Source organism: Triticum urartu, chromosome 3A (assembly GCF_056163025.1).
Source record: "Triticum urartu cultivar PI428250 chromosome 3A, HENAU_Tu73, whole genome shotgun sequence".
NCBI lineage: Eukaryota > Viridiplantae > Streptophyta > Magnoliopsida > Poales > Poaceae > Triticum > Triticum urartu.
The window spans coordinates 39,135,052-39,159,360 of record NC_141875.1 but is presented as its reverse complement, the minus strand read 5'-3'; the positions used below and the strand labels follow the sequence as shown (position 1 = coordinate 39,159,360).

Sequence of the window (24,309 nt, the reverse complement as noted above, 5' to 3'; positions counted from 1 at the left end):
GAACCGATCATATATATATATATATATCATCGAATGTCTCACAACCACCATTAATTCACACATACACACATGTATATATATATACAATTAGCTAGCTATATACAATTTCTCCTAATTGGTGCCTTCGGAGCCAGTGGAATTAGCCTAATTGGTGCCTTCGGAGTACGATGACAATTGAAAGTGGTTCATGGGGACGGTAGCGGGTAATAGTATTCTCCGTTCGTATCTATGACCTGGTCGAGCAAAAATCCCGCTATTTCCTCTCTAATTGCTTTTATGCGCTCCGTTGGTAGGAGCTTGTCCCGCACCTCTCTGAACTGTTAAGAAGGATATCAATATGCATGTGTATTAGTTGTGTGACTAGATATTGATAATGGTGTAAAAATTGTGAATAGTGTTCTGACAAACGTACCTAGTCCTGTCTTTGAGATCTGCTCCTTTCGGACGCCATCATGCGAATGTTCTCGTAAACGTAGTATCCACACAGATTATTCCCCAGCGCCTGGTTCAGGGCCTTTACGAGAATGGAATTTGATCAGATAACAATTAATCAAGCATGATAATTAAAGAGATGGCAGCTAGCTAGCTAGTACTACTTAATTACTTACCTTGGGTCGATACCATTTCAGGTTTTGTTTCCATTGGCCTGGAGTGACGTTGATGAACTTTGCCCAAGCCCTGCCCGCCGACAAAGAAAATGAATAAAGGAGTTATTAAATAGTTTTTACCAGGAAATGACGAACTAATTAAATAGGCCGAGATATAGTTAATAATGATTGAAATTACCTGTTTACTATCCCCTTCACGATGGTGTAGTCACTTTGTTTCTTAAGTAGTGAGTCCAGTACTTCAACTGTTCCTGTTGGAAATATGCCCTAGAGGCAATAATAAAAGCATTATTATTATATTTCCTTGTTCATGATAATTGTCTTTATTCATGCTATAATTGTGTTATCCGGAAATCGTAATACATGTGTGAATAACAGACACCAACATGTCCCTAGTAAGCCTCTAGTTGACTAGCTCGTTGATCAACAGATAGTCATGATTTCCTGACTATGGACATTGGATGTCATTGATAACAAGATCACATCATTAGGAGAATGATGTGATGGACAAGACCCAATCCTAAACATAGCTTAAAGATCGTATAGTTCGTTTGCTAGAGTTTTTCCAATGTCAAAGTATCTTTTCCTTAGACCATGAGATCGTGTAACTCCCAGATACCGTAGGAGTGCTTTGGGTATACCAAACGTCACAACGTAACTGGGTGACTATAAAGGTAGACTACGGGTATCTCCGAAAGTGTCTGTTGGGTTGAGACGGATCAAGACTGGGATTTGTCACTCCGTATGACGGAGAGGTATCACTGGGCCCACTCGGTAATGCATCATCATAATGAGCTCAAAGTGACCAAGTGTCTGGTCACGGGATCATGCATTACGGTACGAGTAAAGTGACTTGCCGGTAACGAGATTGAACGAGGTATTGGGATACCGACGATCGAATCTCGGGCAAGTAACATACCGATTGACAAAGGGAATTGTATACGGGGTTGCTTGAATCCTCGACATCGTGGTTCATCCGATGAGATCATCGTGGAGTATGTGGGATCCAACATTGGTATCCAGATCCCGCTGTTGGTTATTGACCGGAGAGTCGTCTCGGTCATGTCTACATATCTCCCGAACCCGTAGGGTCTACACACTTAAGGTTCGGTGACGCTAGGGTTGTAGGGATATGTATATGCAGTAACCCGAATGTTGTTCGGAGTCCCGGATGAGATCCCGGACGTCACGAGGAGTTCCGGAATGGTTTGGAGGTAAAGAATTATATATAGGAAGTGCTGTTTCGGCCATCGGGACAAGTTTCGGGGGCACCGGTATTGTACCGGGACCACCGGAAGGGTCCCGGGGGTCCACCGGGTGGGTCCACCTGCCCCGGGGGCCACATGGGCTGTAAGGGGGTGCACCTTGGCCTACATGGGCCAAGGGCACCAGCCCCAAGGGGCCCATGCGCCTAGGGTTTCCAAAGGGGAAGAGTCCCACAAGTGGAAGGCACCCCTAGGTGCCTTGGGGGGGAGGGAAACCTCCCTTGGCCGCCGCCCCCCTAGGAGATTGGATCTCCTAGGGCCGGAGCCCCCCCCCTAGGCCCTCCTATATATAGTGGGGGAAGGAGGGCTTTTTCATCCATGCCTTTGGTTGCCTCCTTCTCCCTCTCCAACACCTCCTCCTCCTCCATAGCGCTTGGTGAAGCCCTGACGGAGTACTGCAGCTCCATCACCACCACGCCGTCGTGCTGCTGCTGGAGCCATCTTCCTCAACCTCTCCTTCCCTCTTGCTGGATCAAGAAGGAGGAGACGTTACGCTGACCGTACGTGTGTTGAACGCGGAGGTGCCGTCCGTTCGGTGCTAGGATCTCTGGTGATTTGGATCACGTCGTGTTTGACTACCTCATCCCCGTTCTTTGAACGCTTCCGCTCGCGATCTACAAAGGTATGTAGATGCATCCGATCACTCTTTGCTGGATGAACTCATAGATGGATCTTGGTGAAACCGTAGGAAAATTTTGTTTTCTGCAACGTTCCCTAACAGTGGCATCATGAGCTAGGTCTATGCGTAGTTCTTCTTGCGCGAGTAGAACACAATTTGTTGTGGGCGTAGATGTTGTCAACTTTCTTGCCGTTACTAGTATTATCTTGCTTCAACGGTATTGTGGGATGAAGCGGCCCGGACCAACCTTACATGTACGCTTACGTGAGACCGGTTCCACCGACTAACATGCACTAGTTGCATAAGGTGGCTGGCGGGTGTCTGTCTCTCCTACTTTAGTTGAAGCGGATTCGATGAAAAGGGTCCTTATGAAGGGTAAATAGAAGTTGACAAATCACATTGTGGCTTTCACGTAGGTAAGAAAACGTTCTTGCTAGAACCCCACTTCAGCCACGTAAAACTTGCAACAACAATTAGAGGACGTCTAACTTGTTTTTGCAGCAAGTGCTTTGTGATATGATATGGCCAAAGTTGTGATGAATGATGAATGATATATATGTGATGTATGAGATGTTCATGCTATTGTAATAGGAATCACGACTTGCATGTCGATGAGTATGACAACCGCCAGGAGCCATAGGAGTTGTCTTTATTTTGTATGACCTGCGTGTCATTGAGAAACGCCATGTAAATTACTTTACTTTATTGCTAAACGCGTTAGTCATAGTAGTAGAAGTAATAGTTGGCGAGCAACTTCATGGAGACACAATGATGGAGATCATGATGATGGAGATCATGGTGTCATGCCGGTGACAAGATGATCATGGAGCCCCAAGATGGAGATCAAAGGAGCTATGTGATATTGGCCATATCATGTCACTATTATTATTTGATTGCATGTGATGTTTATCATGTTTGGCATCTTGTTTACTTAGAACGACGGTAGTAAATAAGATGATCCCTCATAATAATTTCAAGAAAGTGTTCCCCCTAACTGTGCACCGTTGCGACAGTTCGTTGTTTCGAAGCACCACGTGATGATCGGGTGTGATAGATTCTAACGTTCACATACAACGGGTGTAAGACAGATTTACACATGCAAACACTTAGGTTGACTTGACGAGCCTAGCATGTGTATAGACATGGCCTCGGAACACAGAAGACCGAAAGGTCAAGAATGAGTCGTATAGAAGATACGATCAACATGAAGATGTTCACCGATGTTGACTAGTCCGTCTCACGTGATGATCGGACATGGCCTAGTTGACTCGGATCATGTTATACTTAGATGACTAGAAGAGGGATGTCTATCTAAGTGGGAGTTCATTGAATAATTTGATTAGATGAACTTAATTATCATGAACTTAGTCTAAAATCTTTACAATATGTCTTATAGATCAAATGGCCAACGTTGTCCTCAACTTCAACGCGTTCCTAGAGAAAACCAAGCTGAAAGACGATGGCAGCAACTATACGGACTGGGTCCGGAACCTGAGGATCATCCTCATAGCTGCCAAGAAAGATTATGTCCTACAAGCACCGCTAGGTGATCCACCCGTCCCACAGAACCAAGACGTTATGAACGCTTGGCAGACACGTGCTGATGACTACTCCCTCGTTCAGTGCGGCATGCTTTACAGCTTAGAGCCGGGGCTCCAAAAGCGTTTTGAGAGACATGGAGCATATGAGATGTTCGAAGAGCTGAAAATAGTTTTTCAAGCTCATGCCCGAATCGAGAGATATGAGGTCTCCGACAAGTTCTTCAGCTGTAAGATGGAGGAAAATAGTTCTGTCAGTGAGCATATACTCACTATGTCTGGGTTACATAACCGCTTGACTCAGCTGGGAGTTAATCTCCCGGATGACGCGGTCATTGACAGAATCCTCCAGTCGCTTCCACCAAGCTACAAGAGCTTTGTGATGAACTTCAATATGCAGGGGATGCAAAAGACCATTCCTGAGGTATTTGCAATGCTGAAATCAGCAGAGGTAGAAGTCAAGAAGGAACATCAAGTGTTGATGGTAAATAAAACCACTAAGTTCAAGAAGGGCAAGGGTAAAAAGAACTCCAAGAAGGACGACAAGGAAGTTGCCGCGCCTGGCGAGAAAGCTGCCGGGAAGAAGCCAAAGAATGGACCCAAGCCCGAGACTGAGTGCTTTTATTGCAAGGGAAGTGGTCACTGGAAGCGGAACTGCCCCAAATACTTAGGGGACAAGAAGGCCGGCAAAACAAAAGGTATATGTGATATACATGTAATTGATGTGTACCTTACTAGTACTCGTAGAAGCTCTTGGGTATTTGATACCGGTGCAGTTGCTCACATTTGTAACTCAAAGCAGGAGCTGCGGAATAAGCGGAGACTGGCGAAGGACGAGGTGACGATGCGCGTCGGGAATGGTTCCAAGGTCGATGTGATCACCGTCGGCACGCTGCCTCTACATTTACCTACGGGATTAGTTTTAAACCTCAATAATTGTTATTTAGTGCCAGCTTTGAGCATGAACATTGTATCGGGATCTCGTTTAATTCGAGATGGCTACTCATTTAAATCCGAGAATAATGGTTGTTCCATTTATATGAGAGATATACTTTATGGTCATGCTCCTATGGTGAATGGTTTATTCTTAATGAATCTCGAGCGTAATGATACACATATTCATAGTGTGAGTACCAAAAGATGTAAGGTTGATAATGATAGTCCCACATACTTGTGGCACTGCTGCCTTGGTCACATAGGTGTCAAACGCATGAAGAAGCTCCATGCAGATGGACTTTTAGAGTCTCTTGATTATGAATCATTTGACACGTGCGAACCATGCCTCATGGGTAAAATGACCAAGACTCCGTTCTCAGGAACAATGGAGCGAGCAACCAACCTATTGGAAATCATACATACTGATGTGTGCGGTCCAATGAGTGTTGAGGCTCGCGGTGGCTATCGTTATGTTCTCACCCTCACTGATGACTTGAGTAGATATGGGTATGTATACTTAATGAAACACAAGTCTGAAACCTTTGAAAAGTTCAAGGAATTTCAGAGTGAAGTTGAGAATCAACGTGACAGGAAAATCAAGTTTCTACGATCAGATCGTGGAGGAGAATACTTGAGTCACGAATTTGGCACACACTTAAGAAAATGTTGAATAGTTTCACAACTCACGCCGCCTGGAACACCTCAGCGTAATGGTGTGTCCGAACGTCGTAATCGCACTCTATTAGATATGGTGCGATCTATGATGTCTCTTACCGATTTACCGCTATCTTTTTGGGGCTATGCTTTAGAGACTGCCGCATTCACTTTAAATAGGGCTCCATCGAAATCCGTTGAGACGACACCGTTTGAATTGTGGTTTGGTAAGAAACCTAAGTTGTCGTTTCTAAAAGTTTGGGGATGCGATGCTTATGTCAAGAAACTTCAACCTGAAAAGCTCGAACCCAAGTCGGAAAAATGCGTCTTCATAGGATACCCTAAAGAAACTGTTGGGTATACCTTCTACCTCAGATCCGAAGGCAAGATCTTTGTTGCCAAGAATGGATCCTTTCTAGAGAAGGAGTTTCTCTCGAAAGAAGTAAGTGGGAGGAAAGTAGAACTTGATGAAGTATTACCTCTTGAACCGGAAAATGGCGCAACTCAAGAAAATGTTCCTGAGGTGCCTGCACCGACTAGAGAGGAAGTTAATGATAATGATCAAGATACTTCTAATCAAGCTCGTACTGAAATTCGAAGGTCCACAAGGACACGTTCCGCACCAGAGTGGTACGGCAACCCTGTCTTGGAAATCATGTTCTTAGACAACGGTGAACCTTCCAACTATGAAGAAGCGATGGCGGGCCCGGATTCCGACAAATGGCTAGAAGCCATGAAATCCGAGATAGGATCCATGTATGAAAACGAAGTATGGACTTTGACTGACTTGCTCGTTGAACGGCGAGCCATAGAAAATAAATGGATCTTTAAGAAGAAGACAGACGCGGATGGTAATGTGACCATCTATAAAGCTTGGCTTGTCGCTAAGGGTTATCGACAAGTTCAAGGGGTTGACTACGATGAGACTTTCTCACCGGTAGCAAAGCCAAAGTCCGTCCGAATCATGTTAGCAATTGCCGCATTCTACGATTATGAGATATGGCAAATGGACGTCAAAACGGCATTCCTTAATGGTTTCCTTAAGGAAGAATTGTATATGATGCAGCCGGAAGGTTTTGTCGATCCTAAGAATGCTGACAAGGTGTGCAAGCTCCAACGCTCGATTTATGGGCTGGTGCAAGCATCTCGGAGTTGGAACATTCTCTTTGATGAGATGATCAAAGTGTTTGGGTTTACGCAGACTTATGGAGAAGCCTGCGTTTACAAGAAAGTGAGTGGGAGCTCTGTAGCAGTTCTCATATTATATGTAGATGACATAGTTTTGATGGGAAATGATATAGAACTCTTGGACAACATCAAGGCCTACTTGAATAAGATTTTTTCAATGAAGGACCTTGGTGAAGCTGCTTATATATTAGGCATCAAGATCTATAGAGATAGATCAAGACGCCTCATAGGTCTTTCACAAAGCACATACCTTGATAAGATATTGAATAAGTTCAATATGGATCAATCTAAGAAGGGGTTCTTGCCCGTGTTACAAGGTATGAAATTGAGCTCAGCTCAATGTCCGACCACGGCAGAAGATATAGAAGAGATGAGTGTCATCCCCTATGCCTCAGCCATAGGTTCTATTATGTATGCCATGCTATGTACCAGACCTGATGTAAACCTTGCCGTAAGTTTGGTAGGAAGGTACCAAAGTAATCCCGGCAAGGAACACTGGACAGCGGTCAAGAATATCCTGAAGTACCTGAAAAGGACTAAGGAAATGTTTCTCGTTTATGGAGGTGACGAAGAGCTCGTCGTAAAGGGTTACGTCGACGCTAGCTTCAACACAGATCTGGATGACTCTAAGTCACAGACCGGATACGTGTATATTTTGAATGGTGGGGCAGTAAGCTGGTGCAGTTGCAAGCAGAGCGTCGTGGCGGGATCTACATGTGAAGCGGAGTACATGGCAGCCTCGGAGGCAGCACATGAAGCAATTTGGGTGAAGGAGTTCATCACCGACCTAGGAGTCATACCCAATGCGTCGGGGCCGATCAAGCTCTTCTGTGACAACACTGGAGCTATTGCTCTTGCCAAGGAGCCCAGGTTTCACAAGAAGACAAGGCACATCAAGCGTCGCTTCAACTCCATTTGTGAAAATGTTCAAGATGGAGACATATATATTTGTAAAGTGCACACGGACCTGAATGTAGCAGATCCGTTGACTAAACCTCTCCCTAGAGCAAAACATGATCAACACCAGAATTCCATGGGTGTTCGATTCATCACAATGTAACTAGATTATTGACTCTAGTGCAAGTGGGAGACTGTTGGAAATATGCCCTAGAGGCAATAATAAAATCATTATTATTATATTTCCTTGTTCATGATAATTGTCTTTATTCATGCTATAATTGTGTTATCCGGAAATCGTAATACATGTGTGAATAACAGACACCAACATGTCCCTAGTAAGCCTCTAGTTGACTAGCTCGTTGATCAACAGATAGTCATGATTTCCTGACTATGGACATTGGATGTCATTGATAACGAGATCACATCATTAGGAGAATGATGTGATGGACAAGACCCAATCCTAAACATAGCTTAAAGATCGTATAGTTCGTTTGCTAGAGTTTTTCCAATGTCAAAGTATCTTTTCCTTAGACCATGAGATCGTGTAACTCCCGGATACCGTAGGAGTGCTTTGGGTATACCAAACGTCACAACGTAACTGGGTGACTATAAAGGTAGACTACGGGTATCTCCGAAAGTGTCTGTTGGGTTGAGACGGATCAAGACTGGGATTTGTCACTCCGTATGACGGAGAGGTATCACTGGGCCCACTCGGTAATGCATCATCATAATGAGCTCAAAGTGACCAAGTGTCTGGTCACGGGATCATGCATTACGGTACGAGTAAAGTGACTTGCCGGTAACGAGATTGAACGAGGTATTGGGATACCGACGATCGAATCTCGGGCAAGTAACATATCGATTGACAAAGGGAATTGTATACGGGGTTGCTTGAATCCTCGACATCGTGGTTCATCCGATGAGATCATCGTGGAGTATGTGGGATCCAACATTGGTATCCAGATCCCGCTGTTGGTTATTGACCGGAGAGTTGTCTCGGTCATGTCTACATATCTCCCGAACCCGTAGGGTCTACACACTTAAGGTTCGGTGACGCTAGGGTTGTAGGGATATGTATATGCAGTAACCCGAATGTTGTTCGGAGTCCCGGATGAGATCCCGGACGTCACGAGGAGTTCCGGAATGGTTCGGAGGTAAAGAATTATATATAGGAAGTGCTGTTTCGGCCATCGGGACAAGTTTCGGGGGCACCGGTATTGTACCGGGACCACCGGAAGGGTCCCGGGGGTCCACCGGGTGGGTCCACCTGCCCCGGGGGCCACATGGGTTGTAAGGGGGTGCACCTTGGCCTACATGGGCCAAGGGCACCAGCCCCAAGGGGCCCATGCGCCTAGGGTTTCCAAAGGGGAAGAGTCCCACAAGTGGAAGGCACCCCTAGGTGCCTTGGGGGGGAGGGAAACCTCCCTTGGCCGCCGCCCCCCTAGGAGATTGGATCTCCTAGGGCCGGCGCCCCCCTAGGCCCTCCTATATATAGTGGGGGAAGGAGGGATTTTTCATCCATGCCTTTGGTTGCCTCCTTCTCCCTCTCCAACACCTCCTCCTCCTCCATAGCGCTTGGCGAAGCCCTGACGGAGTACTCCAGCTCCATCACCACCACGCCGTCGTGCTGCTGCTGGAGCCATCTTCCTCAACCTCTCCTTCCCTCTTGCTGGATCAAGAAGGAGGAGACGTTACGCTGACCGTACGTGTGTTGAACGCGGAGGTGCCGTCCGTTCGGTGCTAGGATCTCCGGTGATTTGGATCACGTCGTGTTCGACTACCTCATCCCCGTTCTTTGAACGCTTCCGCTCGCGATCTACAAAGGTATGTAGATGCATCCGATACTCGTTGCTAGATGAACTCATAGATGGATCTTGGTGAAACCATAGGAAAATTTTGTTTTCTGCAACGTTCCCCAACAGTTCCTTCATCAACTTTAATGATTAACAAGATCCAGTGAAAACTACATGCACACACGTTTGCATGTCTTAATTAAGCGGGCATATATATGTAAGCAAAAACATGTAGGTAGCTAGTAAGCAAAAATAGAATTTGTAGTACAAGACAGTGTGACTCACAGGAAGTTGTAAGGAAGTAGTATATCGTCATTGTATTTGAGGCGCTTGAAGAACTCTAGCATGCTTTCCTCTACACTTGCTCGATAATATGTATCTAATTTCCATGTGTATTCATTGATGGTATTTAGGTCAATGAACCCAATGCCATAGCGTGCACCTTTTTTCATTTCATACATCTTCATCCTGCATAATACCATAGAAAAGAATATATTGAGGATAATTACAGGTAATGATTGATCAAAATGATCACTACAGCTAGCTTGAGACTTAAATTACATAAAGAAATCACTTACAGACAATAGCAACTGAGGATAGATTTGTCGAGTGCGTCTTGATTGTATAACAGAAATAGTTCTGAATACTCAACGGACACAACTTTCTCATGGAAGTAATGATCCTTCTTGACAATCACCATGAGGGACTCTCGATTAGAAATCTTAGTAATGTTCATGTACCATTGATGCAATTCATACATTCTCGTTGGGAGCTTCTTGACCTCGTCTGGCTCGACCAAAGGTTGGCTCCGAACATATTTCCGTTTTATTTCCTCCTCTCTAAGAGGAGACATGGGCTCGATATCGAGGAGTTGTCCAACGGTGATCATGAGCCTTTCAGCCTGCTCAATATGCTCCTCGGTTATTACCACATCGCCCAGCCCGGGAACGTTAACGGTTTGCCCACAATAATATTGGGCGCGCGTACTCTCATGTGTTGTTGGCACAGCGGGGGATTGATTGCGCCGCCTGTTCTCCCAGCTGGGGAACGGTTTTACCGCTCCTTTTGCCAGCTGATTTGCTCGAGCTCGAGCTCGCCTCGTTCTGTAGACGTGCTCGATTTAACATCCTGAGGTGGCTCTCATAGTCTGTGTCAACAAGCTTGGGAGCTGGTGCTCTAGCCATACGAATAAAGTGGTCAATCTTTTCCTCAAGCACTTTCTCCCTTGGCGGCGGTGGCGGTTTCAGTGCAAAATGGGCTTCCACATGGGCCTTCACTATGGCTGTGTTTTCCTCCTCGGACATGTCATAAGGCCTCTACGGAAGAGGCGCGAGGCTTGGACCATATTGAAATTGCTTGCCTCCGCCTGTACCTCCCGTACTACCTCGACTTGTACCGCTACGCACCATAGCTGCGGCGGCTCTCTTCCGTGATTGCTGAGGCGGCGGGGACGACAGACGTGGCTGAGTTGGAGGAGGAGGAGTGGCCTGAAGCTGTGTCGGACTTGGAGGAGGAGTGGCCTGAAGTTGTGCCGGACTTGGAGGAGGAGTGGTCTGGCGCTGTGTCGGACTTGGAGGAGGAGTGGCCTGACGCTTTGCCGGACTTGGAGGAGGAGGAGTGGCCTGACGCATTGCTGGACTTGGAGGAGCCGGAGTCTGCAGACTCGATGGCGGACTTCGACGAGGAGTCGGCTGACGCGGTGTCGGTGGCCTTCGAAAGATGATGCAATCCTTTCTCCATAGGATGATACGATGTTTGGCCTCTCCCAGTGTGTGATCCTCGTCACCTCCAGGAATGTCAAGCTCTAGCCCCGAATATTGGTCCACCACCTCATCAACCAAGACACGAGCATAGCCCACTGGAATCGGGTTGCAATGGAAGGTTGCCTCGGGGGGATTTGTAAAAGCAACGACGTCCGCCACCTCGGGGGGATATGTTCTCCGTGCCGAGGATCCTGGCAACACATCCTACTACCATGATGAATAGTGATGGTTAATGCAGATACAAAGGAGGACAACACTTTCTCAGATTTCACCTTAGCGATGCCAAGGAAACGAAATCTGGATGTTCGACCGAGAGACATTTAGCACTCCGCTTCTAATGTTCTCCTTGATGTGGTAGCGTAACCCATTTATAGATATGGTTTGGTATCTAGAACATCAAGTAAAAGGTCGGACTTCGGGAGCACAAGAATCCATAAGGAATAACTACTGGAGTAAATCCTACGAAATCCTTATGGGGAGGTGGCCAACTTCCTCAATCAAGATACTACAATGATAGGTCTTCCAGCTGGGTCTGTTGGCCACGACATCCACCTTACCGGTTTAGAAAGACCAACATTATAATTCCTGGGAAAAGGTCCAACCATCATATCTGCCTGAGATTCAGATCTGGTTGGTGTGAGGATATTCCAGACTCATCAAGTCTAGAGAGAAAAACGAAATTTTGCAACACAAGTCGACGAGATGACGTTGCAGGATTCTCGGGAAATAGACTACGGTAGCATGCTCCAAAACATGAGCTGGTTCTGCTAAAAACACATGTGAACATGCTGTCCCAAACAAGCATGACCACATAGTAGTCTTATAATAAAATAATACCGAGTTCAGGTGGGAACCATCATCGAGGATATCGAAGTCCTTGCATAAGTCTAACTCTTAAGAAGAAACTTCTTCTCCTTGAACAAATCAATCAGTGGGTTGGTGTGCTAGGGATTCACATAGAATGAAGGTTGCAAGTCTCCAGACCACAGAATACTTCGCACGTATGCATGACTGACTTGGGATGATTCCAGAGAAAGCGAAACAAACTTTTCCAAATTCATGGCGGCAACTTGCTTCAAATGCACGTGAACTAGAGGAAGTCACTTCTTATACCAAACATATGCTTCATGAGCTAGCATGAAGAAATGCATTCAAAGTTTCCAACACTAGCTTAATGTTCAACATGAATCATGGATAAGATGAAAATATTGTCGATGGGCTCAACAACAGGTCATCCAGATTTTCGTGAAGATGGAATTCCATAATTATGTGAACAAGGTGATAGCATTGGTCAGACCCAAAAAGATATAACGGTGTATGCTCGAGGAAACCCACGAGTAAGACAACATTATGAACATCGTTGGTTCTTATTTGACTTGACGATAGCCCACACTCAAATCAAGGTTTGGACAAGACGATAGATTCAACAACCGATCCCGAGGAACAATCGATAAAAATATCATCTTTCTTCAACACACACACACACAAGGATATCCCTTGGAATGAACTGAGCCGGACAAGCTTTCATCTTCCAACTCTCCAAGTTGTTGTTCAGCTTAACCAACTAGCTCAGGGTATCCAACACAGATTCTTGGAGAAGGGGTGGTTTACAAGAAACCAACTTGATCACGAGCTCAACATAACAGTCAGGGGGCAACCTAGTGATACTTCCGAGGAAATATTCAAAAAATCACGAACCACCGATATGTTTCTAAGCTCGGGAACAATCTCGCTTTTCAGAGAAAGACAATATGATCAAGAGAGCGAGGGACTGACACAATCCTAACTCATTGATCGAAGAGTGCACCAGGAAAATTGGACTAGGTAGCACGATCAATCTTAGGATGATGATTCAATAACCAACACACTAAGAAAGAAATTATTATCCATTAGCTACCTAGCAACTAGTTGCTAGGAGTATTGATTTCACACATCATGGTTCACTTGCCGGCATTCTGGTTGCGACAACACGGGACCGAGGAATGAATAATGATGGCGAGAAGTATCACTGTATCAAGAATTCATAAGACGATGTGCAATTCCCATGACATTCTTGACATAATATGGTAATGCTCCAAGGTAGAACAGAGCAAAAGCTGGATTGGCATTTTAATCCGCGAAATACAACTACGTTGACCCAATCCTAGAAGTGGCGAGGTACTGGAGTTTGTTTCTCCTAGTCATTCCGGAATAGAATGGCTTGACGGACCACAAGAATAATAGGCATCGATGAACACGAATGCACACATACTCTTGACTATCAATTGATAGACAAAGGTCAGGAAACAACTAAAGAGGAACGACTCAAAGGAACATATATCTTTCTGAGTTGTGGATCCATAGATTAGTATGTCGAGCAAGCTCAACATTTCTTCTGGATAACCCATGCAGAAAGGTAGAACTGGCAGAATCACAATTATGAATGGAGAACTCCTCAGGAGTACTCTAATGGTGATCTTTTGGTTCAAAGAACTTCCGCCTTAATGGTTCATGGTATTTGGAAGAAGGAAATACCACGGACCTCAAGGACTATCGCAAAGGTTACTAATATCTTAAGGGAACTAGCAAATACTAACAACATGAAGTACGGTGAATCTTGGGTTCAAAAACCCAGGAATAGAATACCTACTAACTAAATGGCATCACGGGATGCTTTCGAGAATGATGGCCAGAATCATCATACTGAGAACACAAGACATGGCTAGATTACTAGGTGATCCTCTAAGACACCTAGGGTCATAATACTAGCTCCAACCTATATGTCGAGGCAACAGAGTGCCTCAACTCACCGATTAGTGTGGTTAATCTGGCCCAAAGGATATCAGAAATGGAAAGAAAGGATTTGCAAATGCATCAGACTATTTAGAGACCTGGGATGACGCGGACAGCATAACGGCTGTAAATGCTCAAACATATTTGAGACATTCTGCAAAATGGTGGCATAACCACTCAACAACATCATATCAAAGTTCTGAGGCCAGCTATGACATATGGAAGTAGTAAGAACTGAACTGAGGCTTGAACTCAACAATCCTAGGCAACTACGGTTTAGTAACACGTCATCCTGAGAGATAGAAGAGAAGCCTAGTTCTTAACCCCCGCAGAAAAGAAGAGGGTGACTCAGATCAGAAGGCATAAGGTATAAGGAGTAAAAAGAGCCTTACGTTCCCTTCCACAATCAATTCCCTTATATAACTAAAGCATTTCTAGACACGACTTCGACTAGTTGGCTTGCTAATCCTACAAGCAGTCAGGCCCTGATACCAAAGCTGTCAGGACCCCGATTCCAAGTCACATCGGTCTAGCTGGTAACACCTCATATCACCTTGCGGCCTCACGCACGGTATTCCCACGGGTGTCGCCTTACCATGGCCCGGGGCCGTTTGCGCCTTTTGGCTCACGTATATGATTGTGTCGCTAGCATCCATATGACGGAGAACCCGGGCCGACATGGCTAGTCGTGAACCCAAAGCGGCACTAACCCATGGAGACAGGCATACATGAATCAACTTCGAGCATGTCGGTCAGCAGTGTGTGAATCCGGGCTGTAGCACTGGGCTAACAGGACTCTGGTAAACCGGGCTGTAGCAGGCTAGGCAGGACTCCGGATGTCACCGCGTGACATTTCCCCGAAGGGACAGACACAGGAACGAAGTGAAACACATGTCGGCCAGTCAAGTGTCCTGAGTAGTAGTGCTGGGCTAGCAGGACTCCGGTGAACCGGGCTGTAGCAGACTACTATGGCTCAAGGAAGCACTAGACTACATTTCCCCATAAGAGAGGCTGCCAAGGATAAACGACTAGATTGTCGGATCCCACACATACCAAGCATTTCAATCATACACACAATATGCTCGATATGTGTAAATACAACATGGCATCACAACAAGACTCTACGACTCAAGTATTTATTCATTAGGCTCCGAGGAGCGAGATATTACAAACATGGGTCTCATGACCCAACAATCATAGCATACAAATCAAAACACATGCGGAAGCTTAACATGTCTGGGGACAGACATCTACAAATGAAAAGGCTGAGAAGCCTGACTATCTACCAGACCTGCCGAGGGCACAAGATCGTAGCTGAGGCAGCAAGCTAAACGTCGAAGTCCACACGGAACTACTAGCGAGACTGAAGTCTCTCTGCAAAACATAAATTAAGCAAACGTGAGTACAAAGGTACTCAGCAAGACTTACATCAGAACTAGCTACATATGCATCGGTATCAACAAGGGGGGGTGGTGGAGTTTGACTGCAGCAAGCCAGCTTTGACTCAGTGGCTAACTTGAACTACGACTCCAAGTAACTCTTTTGAGGTGGCGCACACGAGTCCACATATTCACCATTCAATACACCACTATGGATCCGCTCCCGTCTCCCTATGAGAAGGCCATCCATAGCACTCACACTTATCTTGCGGGTTTTAGAGTATCCACTTCCACTTGTCTATGAACTGTTATAGGCAACCCAGAAGTCCTTTACCGCGGACATGGCTATTCGAATAGATCATTTATAACCCTGCAGGGGTGTACCTCTTCACACACGCTCTCGCCACTTACCACCATGTACACGTCATGTATCTCGGCAACCTTCAAGCGGAAGCCTGGCGAGGGAGTCGGCCACGACCTGACTAACCACACAAGTCTCTAGTCCAGGTTTATCGCCTATTCGGGTTCCATCCGCGAGGAGATCCGGCCGGAGTTTCTCTCACAGCCCCAAACGATGTGTACAGGGTTCCCGAGACACCAAACGGGCGCCCGGTACACCGTGCCATGGTGTATCTACCGCATCATAGCCCACCCCTAGGGTCAGCGCTATGCACGGCCGCCAACACATATCCTACAAATAGAAGAAACTAGTTGCAACTCCTGGACAGAGGACAAGGGCAGTTAATAAGTCGAGAGGGTCCATTGGTTTTGGGCCCAATGCGTGGTAGTAGCTGGTCATGGATCACAAACACAGAACTCAGTTCCTAAGAACGGTTTCAATGAGACAACCCACCATGTACTCCTACATGGCCTCTCACCGCTACCTTTACCAAATCGTGTTCACACACTTAGCTCACACACAGTAGGACATGTTCATCACTGTTCCAATTCATCCCCAATGAATCAGACCTGACACAACTCTAAGCAATAGCAGGCATGACAAACAAGCATGAATGAGTAGGCACATCAGGGCTCAAACAACTCCTACTCATGCTAGTGGGTTTCATCTATTTACTGTGGCAATGACAGGTCATGCAGAGGATAAGGGTTCAACTACCGCAGCAAGTAACAGTTGAATCGTTGTTGTCCTAATGCAGTAAAAGAGAGCAGGAGCGAGAGAGTGGGATTGTATCGGAATGAACAAGGGGGTTTTGCTTGCCTGGCACTTCTGAAGATAGTATAGTTCTTCATCGGTGTCATCGAACTCATCGTCAGAACCACGTCTATCGAGAGGGGGCAAATACCGGCAAACAAAGAGGAACACAATCAATGCAATGCAACAATTATGATGCATGATAATGTCATGGCAATATGCTGTTGATTGAGCTAATGCAACTAGCAATCATATTAAATGAAGTTGGTTTGAACCAAGGGTTCAAATTCAAACTCCATATGTGCTTATTTAAATGTCAATTATGCAAATTGCCCTGTACAGCAACCCTAGGTTGTTCAAACATGCATGCAAATGCCATAAATAGATTCCTTGAATTTTTCTGATAATTTTTCATATATAATTTATTTCATTCTGAGTTATAGATAATTTTCTATGAATTTTAGAAGTTTTGGCTACTTTCTGGAATTTCCTGAATAGAAATAAATCCAGAAATTACATTATTGCATCAGCATTACGTCATGCTGACCTCAGCAGGTCAACAGGGGCCATCCAGGTCAAACCTGACCAGTGGAGCCCACTGGTCAGTGACACAGGACTGGTTAGAGTCGCTGACATGTGGGCCTGGTCAACGGCCACGTCAGCAGGTCAATTCTGACGCGTGGGTCCCGCTGGTTTTATTAAGTAATCTAATTATTTTTGTTATCCAGTAAACTAACAAAGCGGGTCCCACTGTCAGTGTCTAGTGTTAAACTAATAGGGTTAGTTAGCCCCTAATCTAATGATGTCCACGTCGGCTAACCGGCGATTAGCCGCCGACGCTAAGCAGGACACGACGGAGGTCCTCGTCCGGCCGTTTCCGGCGACAAGAGGTCATGCGGATGGGTTCTACGGGACCAGCACGACGAGGCGCGTCGGACGGTGGCAGCTGCGGGTGCTGGGGCGGCGTGCAACAGCGACGGCGATGAGCCGGCGGCGGCCGGAGCTCGGGTGCGTGCGGGCGCGGTGCTGCGGTGCGCTAGGGGGCAGGATGGGCTGCGGGTTAGCTCCCTAGAGATGCTAGGAGCACGTCCGCGTACTCAAGAGCGACGGAAACGGCGGCGTGAGGTCCGGCGGTGGTGAGCTCTCGGGTCCGGCGGGGCAGCTAGCTAGGGGACGAAATCGAGTGCACGGAGTGAGGGAGGGGAAGAGGAGCTCACGAGGAGTCGGATGAGACGCTAAGTGGGCTCGGGGACGGCTTGGTGACGACGGAACGGCGGCGGCGATCTCCGGGCAGAGGCGGCGGGGACGAGCTTGATGGCGACGCTTCCGGGCATCCGGGCTTGCTTTCGTCGTCGAGGAGATGTAGTAGACGATGGAGGAGCTCCCGGAGACGGAGAGGGGTCAAGGGGTGGCCGGTGGATGCCGTGGTAGCGAGCGGCGGCGGCGGGCACGCTCGGTGGTGGGGAAGAGAGCAAGACAGGGGAGGGGAGAGAGAGCAGCGAGTGAGGGGGGGGGAGAGAGGGGTCTCAGGGGGGTGCGTGGCAACGCCAGGGCGATGGGGAGACAGGCAGGGAGGCAGGAGGTGGCCGGCGCGTGCCGGCGCGCGGCGAGCACACGCCCTCCTGCCTACTGGCAGGAGGTTGAAGACAGTGGGGGCGCCTGCTAGGCTGGGCCAACAGTGCTGGGCCGCAGCTGGGCCGCCAGGTAGGTTAGGTAGGTGGCCCTGTGGCCTTCTCTACCTCTCTTTTATTATTTGTTTCAGTTTTTTTAATTTTGCAATTAGTTTTTGATTTAGCAAAAACACCAAATCATTTCTATAAATCCTGAAATTAATTATGGGCAATAACTGAACTTTCTCAGAGGCCCTTAGCTATTTCCATAATTTCTGGAGCATTTAATAATATTTATAGCAATTAAATGCCCCAATTCAAATACTTTATGAATTAGTTCAATTATCCAGAATGGCCTAAAAATATTTGCATCATTTTTGGCAGAGGTTTTCACCTTTAACAAAAATAATGAACATTTTCAAAGGCATTTTGGAATCATTGAAGATTATTTTAGGTTGAACCTATTGACTTGATCTGGTGCTAGGGTTTCAACAATCCCCATTTCAAGTTTAAAAGGAATTTAAACATGATGCAAGATGATGATGCAATGACAAGCAAGGCTAATGCTAGGGCTGTGACACCTTGCCTCGTGTTCTTCCCGGGTGTTCAGGATTTCCCAGGGCACGCGTAAGTTCGTCGTTCTCTCTATTGGGCTCGAACACCCCCGATCGAGCCTCTTCTATTGCAACAAGTATCTTATCTTCGGCTCCGTTCAGACATGCCTTCTTCGAAACTAAGCCTGTCTTCGGGTCCAACTCCCCCCCATGCGCATAGAACCAAGTCCTGCACCTAGGGGGGCAGCTCAATGTAACTGGAGTGACATCTGCATCCTCCATCTCTTTCTCAGACTTATCCCACTTAGGCATTGCCACCGCGTAGCCACCTGGCCCCAGCTTATGGAACTTATCCTTTTTTGCGGCATTGGCCTTGTTTATTCTCGATCGTTCCTTAGATAATTCCGATTCCTTGAATTTCATGAAATCGTCCCAATGAGCACTTTGCTTCTCTAGTGTTCCCTTGAATACTGGAGTCTTCTTTCCTCCCTTCATGTACTGGGCCCATACACGTTTCTTATGGTTGTTCAATTCTACCACCATCTTCCTAAGAGCAGCGTCCTTGACTTTCTCCACTTCTGCATCTGTGAAATGATCTGGTAGGGTGAAATGTTCCATGAGAGTTTCCCAAAGTAGAACTTTTTGTCTGTCGTTGACAAAAGTAAAATCTGGACGTGGCTTTGCTTGGTCTCTCCATTCTTGAAGGGAGATCGGGAGTTGGTCCTTCACAAGAACTCCGCACTGACAAATGAACTTGTCCGCAATCTTCTTAGGCGCTAATGGTTCACCATTAGGTTTGATGGCCACGATATTGTACTTTACGCCCTCCTTCGACTTTTTGTTCGGGCCTCGTACTGTCTTGCTGCCTGAAGATTTGCTCGATCCGTATGGCTGAAAGAAGAAAGATCGATTCGTTAATATATCTTCAAGTCATTTAAAACATGTGATGATCACCAGATGCCTGCTTATATAAATATACCTCGCCGGTCTTTGTTGTTTCAAGATCAACATTTTCTTCGTCATGTTCATAGTTCATGACTTCATCAACTCGGTCGTCGCGATCGAATATCATATCACCCTCCCCGATGTTGTTTAGATATTCGGAGCCGTCATAATCTTCTTCATTCTGATCATCATCTGGCCCGCGAGGATTGCATATGATATTGAACAGGGCCTCTTCTCCCTCTGTGCCGGTATTGTACGCCATAGCTTTTATTTAACTAATCCAAAAGAAATATATTCAAATTACAATGCATGGATGCAATCAATTAATAAGGAAAAACTGAATCAATCATAGTACATAATAAGCATCATCGAATATAATCTCGAATACGTCGTCTCGAATAGTAGATATAATCCCGAATACATCGTCTCGAATAATATATATAATCTCGAATAAATCATCTCGAATATTATATATCGAATACATCACTAGCTAGCTAGCTAGCTAATAAAGATCGAATACTAGAGAGTAATCTAGGCCACTCGTGGTTCCTGAGGCGCGGGCGGTGGACAACCAATGTGAAGGAACCATCACTAGATCATAGCTCGGGTGATCTCGCCGAAGAACCTGCCAGCTATTGGAGAACCTGACGTCCATAGCAGCCATGTAGCGATGGACGTGCTCGTCCTCCTCCCTGACATGGCGACGTACCACCTCTGGCGGGGCCGGCTCCCTCCGCACTGAAAGTGGCCCACGCGAACGCCACCAAAGGAGATCAGGGTCGACGATGGGGCCCGGAGCCGGGTTCCTCACCAAGCGTCACGCCCCTGAAGGTAGCACCTCCCAGTGCCAGCCCGGCGGAGCCCAGTCCCGGACATGGATCCTCTAAAGCAGGACGTCGTCGCGAATGGGTCGACGGCAAGGATGCGGGCCGGGCATCGTCGACAACAAATACTATACGCCGGAGAAGTAAAGTAACATTTTTTAAATGATGGATTGTGATTTCATATATGCAAATTCTAAATTTTATAACTAAAAATATAATAAACTAAAAAAACATTGACCATATCTAAAACTAACATTTCTATAACAAATGTTTTATTTAACATTTCTAACAATTCTACAACATTAATACAGAAAAAACTAACATTTCTATATATAACTAACATTTCTATAACATTAATATAGAAAAACTAATAACTAATAATAGAAAACTAAAAACTAAAAACGAAACAAAAATTCTATATGTGTGTGTATGTGTGTGTGTTGTGTGTGCAGGCGGCGGTGCGGGAACCGGGGACGCCCGCGACGGCGAGCCAAGGCGATCGACGGCGCCGGCGGCACGCGCGGCGGCTTCGATTGGAGGGAGGAGAGGGGGGACTGAGGCTCACATCGCGGGAGAGGTCGAGGCGACGGCGACGGCGACGGCGACGCGGGCTGGTGCGGGGACGGGGATGCGGGCCGGTGCGGGGACGGGGACGGGCCGGCGACACGGACGACGAAACCGGTTCTAAAGAGTACCGGGTGGTGGCTGGAACCGGTACTAAAGACCAACCCTTTAGTACCGGTTCCAGCCACCAACCGGTACTAAAGGTGGTGCGCTGGCGCAGGTGCGGTGCGACAAGTTTAGTCCCACCTCGCTAGCCGAGGGGCGCCCGCACTGGTTTATAAGCCCCAGTGCGGTAGCTCTCTCGAGCTCGTCTCTTAAGCAGGCCTTCCGGGCCTACATCTGCTGCTATGCCTTGATGGGCCTATTGGGCTAGCGGGCCTGCATTCTAACCCAATTAGAATTTGGTTTCTAGTCGTATGCAGGCTGCTGTGGCCCAGTAGGTGGGCTTTTTTCATTTAGTTTTTTCTTTTCTGCTTTATTTATTTAGTTTTATTTATTTTTTAGTTATTTTTTGCTGTCTTTAGAGTTTCTTTGTGAATATTTTTGCTTTAGGTACAAAAATTTAGAAACTTTCAGTTAATGCCGGTAGTTTTCAAATTTGAATAGTTTAAATTTTGAATTATTTGAAATTTGTGTGAATCACTAGTTTGTGAATAACTTAACTTTAAAAATACATTTTTTAGTGATTCTTTTTTTATTATGTTTAATATTAGTGTGTTTTATCATTATATTCAATTTGGTAATGCTTAGGTTATTTAAAAAAAATGAAATGCCTTTGTAACATATGAGTTTTCGTCCGGAACCCTAATAGTTCGAAAGAGATTGTCCATTTTGTACACGGAGTGTATCCAGTTTTTGCCGTAACCCTCTCTACTTTTTTGCACATTCTATGTGGGTGAAATTATGATACCATGCCAACTTTCAACCTTTTCAGAGTTCATTTGAAGTGTTTTTCAATTTAGCTGAAAAAATCAGTAAATGAATGAAAGAATTTGTTTGCACATAAAATTTCTTCGCGTTTCAAATGCCAAAACACATAACTACCCTAACTATTACAGAGGTTCCCTCCTGGGTGTGAAACACAGAAGACAGTGATGATAGTGAAGCCGATCACATCCCAGATCTTTGGGTGTGAAACTTTTTCTTCACGTGTGTCCCTTTGCGCCGTAACCATGGAAAATCTTCATCATTTAACGGGATGCTCGGGTCAATATTCACTGTGAATGGAGCAATTTCATCAAAATTTTCATAATCTCCTGACATGTCTGTCTTGTCATCCACTCCCACGATGTTTCTCTTCCCAGAAAGAACTATGTGCCGCTTTGGCTCATCGTATGATGCATTCACTTCCTTATCTTTTCTTTTTCTCGGCTTGGTAGACATGTCCTTCACATAGAAAACCTGTGCCACATCATTGGCTAGGACGAATGGTTCGTCTGCATATGCAAGATTGTTGAGATCCACTGTTTTCATTCCGTACTGCGGGTCTTCCGTTACCCCGCCTCGTGTCATATTGACCCATTTGCACCGAAACAAAGGGGCCTTCAAACCACGTCCATAGTCAAGTTCCCATATGCCCTATATATAACCATAATATGTTTCATTTCCCGTCTCGGTTGCTGCATCAAAGCGGACACCATTGTTTTGGTTGGTGCTCTTCTTATCTTGGGCGATCGTGTAAAATGTATTACCATTTATCTCGTACCCTTTGAAAGTCATTATATTCAAAGATGGTAACTGAGACAGCGAGTACATGTCATCTTCAATGGAGGCATCATGCATGGTACGTGTCTGCAACCAGCCGGCGAAACTCCTGGTTTGTTCACATGTAATCCAGTCATCAGACCGCTCTGGGTGTTTGGAGCGTAGAAAATTCTTGTGTTCGTCCATATACGTAGCCACCAAGGTGGAATTCTGTAGAACTGTGTAGTGTGCTTCAGTGAGAGAATGCCCGTCCATACATATTATTTGATCCCCTCCTAGCATGCCTTTTCCATCCAGTCTGCCCTTATGCCGCGATTCAGGAACACCAATCGGCTTAAGGTCAGGAAAAAAGTCAATACAAAACTCAATGACCTCCTCATTTTCATGGCCCTTGGAGATGCTTCCTTCTGGCCTAGCACGGTTGTGAACATATTTCTTTAAGACTCCCATGAACCTCTCAAAGGGGAACATATTGTGTAGAAATACAGGACCCAAAACGTTAATCTCTTCGCATAGGTGAACTAGGACGTGCGTCATGATGTTGAAGAAGGATGGTGGGAACACCAACTCCAAATTGATAAGACATTGCACCAAATCATTCTCTAACCTTGGTATGATTTCTGGATCGATTACCTTCTGAGAGATTGCATTGAGGAATGCACATAGCTTCACAATGGTTAATCGAACGTTTTCCGGTAGAAGCGCCCTCAATGCAACCGGAAGCAGTTGCGTCATAATCATGTGGCAGTCATGAGACCTTAGGTTCTGGAACTTTTTCTCTGCCATGTTTATTATTCCCTTTATATTCAACAGGAAGCCAGACGGTACCTTAATACTGAGCAAGCATTCAAAAAAGATTTCCTTCTCTTCTTTGGTAAGAGCGTAGCTGGCATGACCCTGATGTATTCCGTCTTTTCCGTGCATACGTCGTTGGTCCTCCCGTGCCTCAGGTGTATCTTTTGTCTTCCCATACACGCCCAAGAAGCCAAGCAGGGTCACGCAAAGATTCTTCGTCACGTGCATCACGTTGATTGCGGAGCGGACCTCTAGGTCTTTCCAATAGGGCAGGTCCCAAAATATAGATTTCTTCTTCCACATGGGTGCGTGTCCGTCAGCGTCATTCGGAACAGGTTGTCCGCCAGGACCCTTTCCAAAGACTACCTTCAAATCCTTGACCATATCATGTACATCAGCACCAGTACGGTGGCGAGGCTTCGTCCGGTGATCCGCCTCACCTTTGAAATGCTTGCCTTTCTTTCTTATGGCATGCCTGCTCGAAAGAAATCGACGATGTCCCAGGTACACATTCTTCTTACAATTAGCCAAATATATACTATCGGTATCGTCCAAACAGTGCATGCATGCGCAGTATCCCTTGTTTGTCTGTCCTGAAAGGTTACTGAGAGCAGGCCAATCACTGATGGTCAGGAACAGCAACGCCTTTAGGTCAAATTCTTCCCCCATGTGCTCATCCTACGTACGTACACCTGTTCCATTCCACGGCTGTAAGAGTTCTTCAACTAATGGCCTTAGGTACACA

General features: G+C 46.0%; 1 pseudogene; it reads left to right on the top strand.

Annotated features, from left to right (window-relative positions):
• LOC125546569 (G-type lectin S-receptor-like serine/threonine-protein kinase SD2-5) overlaps positions 1–24,309 on the top strand; it is a 65,586-nt pseudogene that overhangs the window by 29,537 nt on the left and 11,740 nt on the right.